Here is a 7500-nt window from a genome sequence, read left to right as displayed (position 1 = left end):
TACAGGGTTAATTCCGCGTGGTTACAGGGTTAATTCCGCATGGTTACAGGGTTAATTCTGTGTGGTTACAGGGTTAATTCTCTGTGTTTACGGGGTTAATTCCGCGTGGTTACAGGATTAATACAGGCATCGGTCTGAGCATCACTAGTTCAGTGCCATTTCATTTTTTTTGTTGTGATCGCCGAGGAAGGCTCTTTGTAGTGACGACCCCTAACCTCTGACCCCTGTCTGTATCGTGTGCTCCTTCCCTTCCAGTTTCACCTGGACGGCGTCTCGTTTGGACAGACACCTGGTCACCTTGGTAACGGGCCAGGCGGTTGACTCCTTTGACCAGCTGTTCCGTGACCTCTACCTGACCTCCAGCGGGGTCGACCTCCGCGGGGTCACCATGGAGACGGAGCCGGAGCCGGAGCCCCTCCCCAAGGCCAGCCCTGTCGCTTCTCTCTCCGCAGCTAACGCCAGGAAGCTGTTCAGCCCTAAATACGCCCTGGTGATCGGCGACGCTAACGCTAACGCTAGCGGCGCCAGCCCCGTCTCCTCCGGAAAGAACTCCAACTCCCAGAACCCCTTGAAAACAAAGGTACCAGAATGCATTGCTCCCCCTACTTTACCATAATGTACCGTGCTCGTTAATAAAACACCTGTAGATTTGTTTATCTATATTCTTTTAAAAAGTTTCCTCAATATTATAATCATTCATTTCAATCAATCTAGGGGCGTGTCCCGGAGCCAGTGGAAGCCGCGCCCCTCCACCCGGGATTAGCCTGTCTGGAGAAAGCGTACCTGATTCCGTACCTGCCCACCTGGCCCGAACCCGACCCCCAGAGACGTCATCGGGTTCATTAACGTGCGGGACGCGTCGCGGCCGACCCAGGTGCACCTGCAACGCTCCGAGAGGTTCGAGACGAGCCAGGCGATACGCTTCAGCAGTCCCTTTGCCCTGCCCAATGAGGAGCCACTTCCTGACAGGGCTGTGCCTAGACCTACCCCTACCCTTAACTCTACCCCTAATCCTAACTCTACCCTTAACTCTACCCCTATCCCTAACTCTACCCTTAACTCTACCCCTACCCCTAACTCTACCCTTAACTCTACCCCTACCCCTAAATCTACCCCTACCCTTAACTCTACACCTACCCCTAAATCTACCCTATCCCTAACTCTATCCCTACCCCTAACTCTACCCCTACCCCTACCCTTAGCTCTACCCCTACCCTTAACTCTACCCCTACCCCTAACTCTATCCCTACCCCTAACTCTACCCCTACCCCTAACTCTACCCCTACCCCTACTCTTAGCTCTACCCCTACCCTTAACTCTACCCCTACCCTTAAGTCTACCCCTACCCTTAACTCTACCCCTACCCTTAAGTCTACCCCCTACCCCTAAATCTACCCCTAAATCTACCCCTAACTGTACCCCTAACTCCATTCCCTACCCCACCTCCCCCACTCTCCCCAGTCCCGTATGCCCCTCCCTTACCTTCACCCCAGTCCCTAAACCCCGGACGGTGCAGTTGGTCATGAGGAGCGGGAGTGGTCAGGACCTATGTGGAGTCAGAGTGGTCAAGAAGACAGACAGTCTGGAGCTAACTGGACCAAAAACAGACTGTCTGAATGGAACTGGACTGTGGCTAGACTGCGAGACCGCACTGCGAACTCAGAGTGACTGCGAGACCCGCACTGCGAACTCAGAGTGACTGTGAGACCGCACTGCGAACTCAGAGTGACTGTGAGACCGCACTGCGAACACAGAGTGACTGCGAGACCGCACTGCGAACTCAGAGTGACTGTGAGACCGCACTGCGAACACAGAGTGACTGTGAGACCGCACTGCGAACACAGAGTGACTGTGAGACCGCACTGCGAACACAGAGTGACTGCGAGACCGCACTGCGAACACAGAGTGACTGTGAGACCGCAGTAGTACCCCAGAGTGACTGCGAGACCGCACTGCGAACTCAGAGTGACTGTGAGACCGCACTGCGAACACAGAGTGACTGCGAGACCGCACTGCGAACACAGAGTGACTGTGAGACCGCACTGCGAACACAGAGTGACTGTGAGACCGCAGTAGTACCCCAGAGTGACTGCGAGACCGCAGTAGTACCCCAGAGTGACTGCGAGACCGCAGTAGTACCCCAGAGTGACTGCGAGGCCGCAGTAGTACCCCAGAGTGACTGCGAGGCCGCAGTAGTACCCCAGAGTGACTGCGAAACCGCAGTGCAACCCCAGAGTGACTGCGAGACCGCACTGCGAACACAGAGTGACTGTGAGACCGCACTGCGACCCCAGAGTGACTGTGAGACCGCACTGCGAACACAGAGTGACTGTGAGACCGCACTGCGAACACAGAGTGACTGTGAGACCGCACTGCGAACACAGAGTGACTGTGAGACCGCACTGCGAACACAGAGTGACTGTGAGACCGCAGTAGTACCCCAGAGTGACTGCGAGACCGCAGTAGTACCCCAGAGTGACTGCGAGACCGCAGTAGTACCCCAGAGTGACTGCGAGGCCGCAGTAGTACCCCAGAGTGACTGCGAAACCGCAGTGCAACCCCAGAGTGACTGCGAGACTGCAGTGCAACCCCAGAGTGACTGCGAGACCGCAGTGCAACCCCAGAGGGACTGTGAGACCGCAAAGGACTGTGTCAGCACACACGCACGCCTGACCTCCGTACACACAGACACGACCTGCTCACACACGCTCCCGGCGTGTCGTCCCCGTCCTGTGAATCTAACATGTCGACGGCATCGGAGGAATATTATGAGTGTGACTCTGAGTCTGTCTGTGATCTACTGGCCAACGAGCTACACTGGAGACCTGAGGGGAAGAGACCCCACGCCCTACACAGAATACACACCCTACTGTAGATACTACACATAGTATAGATACTAAACATACTGCACTTAGCATGGAGAAAGAAGAGGCTAATAATCAGCTAGCACAGCAGGCTATCAGTCAGCTAGCACAACAGGCTAACACGCAGCTAGCACAACAGGCTAACAGTCAGCTAGCACAGCAGGCTAACAGTCAGCTAGCACAACAGGCTAACAGTCAGCTAGCACAACAGGCTAACACTCAACTAGCACAACAGGCTAACACTCAACTAGCACAACAGGCTAACACTCAGCTAGCACAACAGGCTAACACTCAACTAGCACAACGGGCTAACACTCAACTAGCACAACAGGCTAACACTCAACTAGCACAAGAGAAACAGTAGTATGCTAACGATTTGCTAACACAGGAACTACAACAATGTGACAGCCAGTAAACAGTTGAGGGCACAAGGGGAGGGACCGGCGATTCAGTCATCTCACTGATAACCTCTGACCTCTGAGACGAACCACCATAGTGACACTACGGAGAGAGGAGGCCAGCATTGACCTTATGCAACAGTATAGCTTCCGTCCCTCTTCTCGCCCCCAACCTGGGCTTGAACCAGGGGACCCTCTGCGCACATCAAGAACTGACACCCCTCGAAGCATCGTTACCCATCGTGCCACAAAGCCGCGGCCCTTGCAGAGCAAAGGGGGAACGACTACTTAAGGTCGCAGAGCGAGTGACGTCACCAATTGAAACGATACTAGCGCGCACCACCGCTAACTAGCTAGCCATTTCACATCGGTTACACTTACACAGGCTAGCGATGAGCCTATACTCACTAACACTGACCGTACACTGGTACAGGCTAGCGATGACTCTATACTAGCTAGTGATGACTCTAAAGTGGACACACAGCTGGAAAGACTTCTGGAGACATGAGATACCTCACCCACAATCCCAACCCCACCACACGCCTCGCCGTCCCCCAGGTCCACACCCAGAGAGACAGAGTTACAGTCCTACACACTGAAAGAGACAGACCAGAGGAACATACAGGACAGACAAACAGACAGGACACAGGACAGACCAACAGACAGGACAGACCAACAGACAGGACACAGGACAGACCAACAGACAGGACACCGGACAGACCAACAGACAGGACAGACCAACAGACAAACAGACAGGACAGACCAACAGACAGGACAGACCAACAGACAGGACAGACCAACAGACAGGACAGACCAACAGACAGGACAGACCAACAGACAGGACACAGGACAGACCAACAGACAGGACAGACCAACAGACAGGACAGACCAACAGACAGGACAGACCAACAGACAGGACACAGGACAGACCAACAGACAGGACACCGGACAGACCAACAGACAGGACAGACCAACAGACAAACAGACAGGACAGACCAACAGACAGGACAGACCAACAGACAGGACAGACCAAACAGACAGGACACAGGACAGACCAACAGACAGGACAGACCAACAGACAGGACAGACCAACAGACAGACCAACAGACAGAACACAGGACAGACCAACAGACAGGACACAGGACAGACCAACAGACAGGACACCGGACAGACCAACAGACAGGACAGACCAGTAGACAGGACACAGGACAGACCAACAGACAGGACAGACCAACAGACAGGACAGACCAACAGACAGGACAGACCAGTAGACAGGACACCGGACAGACCAACAGACAGGACAGACCAACAGACAGGACAGACCAACAGACCAACAGACAGGCAGACCAACAGACAGGACAGACCAACAGACAAACAGACAGGACAGACCAACAGACAAACAGACAGGACAGACCAACAGACAGACCAACAGACAAACAGACAGGACAGACCAACAGACAGACCAACAGACAAACAGACAGGACAGACCAACAGACAGACCAACAGACAGGACAGACCAACAGACAAACAGACAGGACAGACCAACAGACAAACAGACAGGACAGACCAACAGACAGGACAGACCAACAGACAGGACAGACCAACAGACAGGACAGACCAACAGACAAACAGACAGGACAGACCAACAGACAGGACAGACCAACAGACAGGACAGACCAACAGACAGGACAGACCAACAGACAGGACAGACCAACAGACAAACAGATAGGACAGAGGATAGACCAACAGACAGGACACAGGGAGACAACAAGGGCGCCAGGCTCGGACCACAAATCTCTAACCTCTAACCTCTAACCTCTGAACTCTGACCGGAACATTTTTTTGTGACCTGTGAGGTCATCAAATGCCTGACCATCTGGATTTAGCACACAGAACTCTGGGAAAAACAGCTGCTTCTCACACACACACAGCCACTCAGTGTCACACACACACACACACACACACACACACACACACACACACACACACACACACACACACACACACACACACACACACACACACACACACACACACACACACACACACGTAAAGTTTGTTTGGTATCGGACCTGGCAGAGAGGAGAGAGACTGTTGTGTTTCCTGTGGTAAAAATACAGACAGCATTAAGACTAATTGTCCATGCCCGGTCCGTTCCCGGTCCGTTCCCCGCCCGTTCGGTCCTTTCCCGGTCGTTCTCGCCCGTTCCGGGTCCGTTCCGGTCCGTTTCCCGGTCCGTTCCCGGTCCGTTCCCGGTCGTTCTGTTCCCGGTCCGTTCCCGTCCTCACGGACACCTTTGAAAGGGAGTTTCGAAGGACGGGTTATGCAGAACTCTTGTGCGGGACCGTTGGATTGAAGCGGGGGGAAAAAAGTGTAAATGAGGCTTTGCCAGGAGAATGGTGTGTTTTTCTACAAGGGTTATGAATGTAGTGATGTTGAAATGTACAAACTGTGGAGAGATTAGGAGCTTTTGTACAGTTTCTCTTGTTTTGTCTCTGGTTATCTGACGGGGTTTTCAAAACAAAAGCCTGTGTGTTTAATTTAAATAGGAAGGGCTACAGGTACTGTCCTCTCCTGTGGCTGTTCAAAACACACACACACACACACACACACACACACACACACACACACACACACACACACTCTAACCTACATACAGACAGAAAGACCCCTGGAGTTGCACACTCCAGTTGAATTAAATGCATTCCAGGTGACTACCTCATTGAAGCTGGTTGAGAGAATGCCAAGAGTGTGCAAAAGCCAGTCATCATCATGGCAAAAGGGTGGCTACTTTGAAGAATCTCAATTATTAAATATATTTTAATTTGTTTAACACTTTTTTTTGGTTTACTAAATGATTCCATATTGTTTTATTTCATAGTTTTGATGTCTTCACTATTATTCTACAATGTAGAAAATAGTAAATAAATAAAGGAAAACCTTCTGTATAATGTAGTTCTGGTCGTAATGTTAATGAGAAATGTTTGGACAAAGACAGGACGCTTAACAATGAACCCACACACACAGTGGTATTTCCTCTGCTGTAACAGCCACCTGCATTTAGAACTCACAGGAAACGAGAGCCAGAGAGTACCCACAAACCCTTTCCTGAGAGAGAGAGAGATATACACTACAGCTTAACCTATATACACTACATGACCTGTATACACTACATAACCTATATACACTACATAACCTATATACACTACATGACCTATATACACTACATAACCTATATACACTACATAACCTATATACACTAAGCATAACCTATATACTACTCACATAACCTATATACACTACACATAACCTATATACACTACATGACCCTATATACACTACATAACCTATATACACTACATAACCTATATACACTACATAACCTATATACACTACATACGACCTGTATACACTACATAACCTATATATAACTCAAGCATAACCTATATACACTACACGTATACATACACTACATAACCTATACACTACATGACCCTATAGACTACATAACCTATAAACACTACATGACCTGTATACACTACATAACCTATATACACTACATAACCTGTATATACACTACATAAACACCTATTACACTACATGACCTGTACATACTTTCATAACCTATAAGGTCCACTACATATACCTATATACACTACATGACCTATATACACTACATAACCTATATATACACTACATGACCTGTACACACTACATAACCTATATACACTACATAACCTATATACACCATAACCTATATACTAACTACATGACCTGTATACACTACATAACCCATATACTAACTACATGACCTATATACACTATACAACCTATATACACTACATGACCTGTATACAATTACACAACCTATAATTGCTACAAAACCTATATACACCACATAACCTATATACACTAAGTATGACCTGTATACACTACATAACCCATATACACCATAACCTATATACACTACATAACCTATATACAATTACATAACTCCAAACCTCCATATACACTACATAACCCCTTAACCTATATACACCTATAACCTGTATCCACTACATAACCTGTATCCACTACATAACCTGTATCCACTACATAACCTACATAATACCACATAACCTGTATCCACTACATAACCTGTATCCATCATATATAAATCGGTATACACTACATAACCTATATACACTACATGACTCTGTATCCATCACATAAACTACACACAGTACATAACCTGTATC

The 7500-nt window shown here is 49.1% G+C and overlaps 1 pseudogene; it reads left to right on the top strand.

Annotated features, from left to right (window-relative positions):
- LOC123732577 (uncharacterized) overlaps positions 1-2888 on the top strand; it is an 11022-nt pseudogene extending 8134 nt beyond the window's left edge.
- Positions 2889-7500: the final 4612 nt, after the last annotated feature.

The sequence above is a fragment of the Salmo salar genome, unplaced genomic scaffold (genome assembly GCF_905237065.1).
Source record: "Salmo salar unplaced genomic scaffold, Ssal_v3.1, whole genome shotgun sequence".
In the NCBI taxonomy this organism is placed as follows: Eukaryota; Metazoa; Chordata; class Actinopteri; order Salmoniformes; family Salmonidae; genus Salmo; species Salmo salar.
Note: the sequence above shows the minus strand (reverse complement) of the source record. Positions and strands in the feature narration are given on the sequence as shown.